Here is a 2,672-nt window from a genome sequence, read left to right on the forward strand (position 1 = left end):
CCAGATCTATGCATATTCAAATCACCGATCCCTTGAAACAAAACAAAACAAAAATCTAATCTTTCTGGTTCGAATTCGAATCTGAAATCAAAAGAGAGGATGATTCAAAAGGGTTTATTGAGACAAATGTGAAATGTTTAGTAAGATTTAGTTGTATAAATATTATTTTGGTAGATCAAATCTATTAATCAATACTCATCCAACATTCACTTATAACAATTGAAAGTTGGAATCTCTTATCACTTGTATAGATTTAACCTTTGTACAATTAGATTTGTGAGATAAGGCGATATAATCCACAAAACTTATAATTCTAAGAATTTACTGATGGATTATGCATTCTTTGTGCAACAAAATTAATTCTTATCACACATATGGAAGCTTTATATTTAGTTACAAAACCTTCATAAAATTTTAATTGAAAAATGTAAAAGAACCTCTAAAAATGTAAATTACAACATTCAACATATATGTATATACAATAAATTTTAAAAACAAATTCTTTCCACCATAATGTCTCAAATGTTTTGCTTGTAAGAAAATCAAAACAAAGTATATATTTAAATGTTGGGATATGGTGATATGGAGAATGAGTGAATGATTATCTATATAGTGAAAGGTGAAGAGAATTAATCTTTCAAAATAATATATCATGATTATTTTAAATGATAATACATCATGATTATTGTTACATGATAATACATCATGATTATTGTTACATGATAATATTTTAAACACTTTGATTTTATCACACATAAAATTTGGTTTTGGTAATTCTTATCACACATAATAAAGCTTTTATCTTTAGTTACAAAACTTTAATAAAATTTTAATTGAAAATAAGTTCAAGAAACTCTAAAAATGTAAGTTTTCAACATATATGTATATAAAATAAAATTTAGAACTTTTCACCATAACTTTCAAATGTTCTGCATGTAAGAAAATCAATACAAAGTATACTTTTAAATGTTGGGATGTGGTGATGGAGGATGAGTGAATATTTATAGAGTGAAAGGTGAGGAGAATTACAATTTCAAAATAATAAACCATGATTATTGTTACATAATAATATTTTATGCTTGTTATGAATCTAATGATATATCAAAATAGAGGTGAGCATGATTACTGTTTTTTTCTGGAGCTAACTAGAAATTTTGGATGATATATCATTTTCAATGATTAGTTTAAACTTTACAGAGTCTATAAATTTTTTCACGAGCTTGAAAATGACATGGTTTGTATAGAGCGATTCCATATGTATTACGGATATGAACCTATCTTCAGAAAACAGAATCTCTATACCATTAATGTTATACTAACATCTTCAAATACGATAATTTTCAAATTGAAATTGTAGAAAACAAAACATATCGTTAATATTCTTTACATATGGAGGATTTAACAGTTAGCCCGTATAGCTCAGTTGGTAGAGCGCAAGGCTCTTAACCTTGTGGTCGTGGGTTCGAGCCCCACGGTGGGCGTTTATTATTATTTTTAAATCCAATATGTATATGGAGTTTAGCATTTTCATTCCTTTTTTTTTTCGTTCCGTCTACAAAACGGAAATGGCCAATACAATTCATATACAAATTTAAAATTTTAACTAAAATTAAATCATCGAAGAATTTTTAAAGAAAGCCTCTGGCTTCGCAGCTCCTTATAGCTCCACTGAATATTTCCTCGGCTCCATACTTGAACTCGAACCCTGCACTTCTCAGCTTCTTCGTCGAGAGACTCATCCTCTTCTCTACTTTGTAATTCTTCAAACTTTACGTACGTACCCACATAAAACACATAATAAATCAAAATCTCTAGAGAAATTATAACAACATATGCTCACGTCTTGGAATTAATATTATACTTGTGAAAGTTTTACTTACTCAATGAAAGGTAACTGAAACTGAGGATATTTCGTAGACAAGAACTCATACACCTCATCTATCTTCATATCCACCGACGAACATATATATCTCCCTTTCGCGATTGGCTTTTCTAATAAATATATCATCGCTCTTGCCACATCATCTATATGCACCATATTGTAAGTATCGAACAGATACTTCTCCTTGTAATTTCCTTCGTACAAGAAAAAGGGTAAATTGTTATTGTGAATAGTGATTACTACTCAAAACACTATTCGTGAAAACACATGTTTACACGTGTTTTAACACACACACACACCAAAAAAAAAGCATTATACTTGTACATTATTAATAGTTAAATTACTTGTTTACTCATATTGTAACAAGTTCTATTAGTTACGACTTACGTGTTATAAAGTATAATTTTATTTCCTTAATTTTTTCGTTTAGAAAATATATATTTTGATTAAAGTTATAAACTTGTTACATTTCTAATAGTCACAATATCCAAACATAAATATAGTATAGTCTACAAAGTCTAAGCAGTCAATTAAAGTATAAGTATAAATGATAAAATTCGAGTTATGGTCTCTCAGGATACATGGTGAGTGGTGAACCATTTTAAGTACTACTCTAGCTAGCCAGCTATAGTACTATGAATTTACATTATTTGATAAACAAAAATTTTATAGTATTAGTTTTATAGTTTTAATACCTTTACCTACGTATCATCAAAGTAGTTATATTTGTAATTATTAGATGTTTTAGCTCTAGACTAATCATGGAGAAGATTTTTTTTTTTTTTTTTTT

At 28.0% G+C, this 2,672-nt stretch overlaps 1 non-coding gene across 1 annotated transcript; it reads left to right on the forward strand.

Annotated features, from left to right (window-relative positions):
• On the forward strand, positions 1,409-1,481 carry TRNAK-CUU. The gene has a single exon. It is a non-coding gene; the product is annotated as a tRNA-Lys (tRNA).

This window comes from Camelina sativa, chromosome 4 (assembly GCF_000633955.1).
Source record: "Camelina sativa cultivar DH55 chromosome 4, Cs, whole genome shotgun sequence".
Classification (NCBI taxonomy): domain Eukaryota; kingdom Viridiplantae; phylum Streptophyta; class Magnoliopsida; order Brassicales; family Brassicaceae; genus Camelina; species Camelina sativa.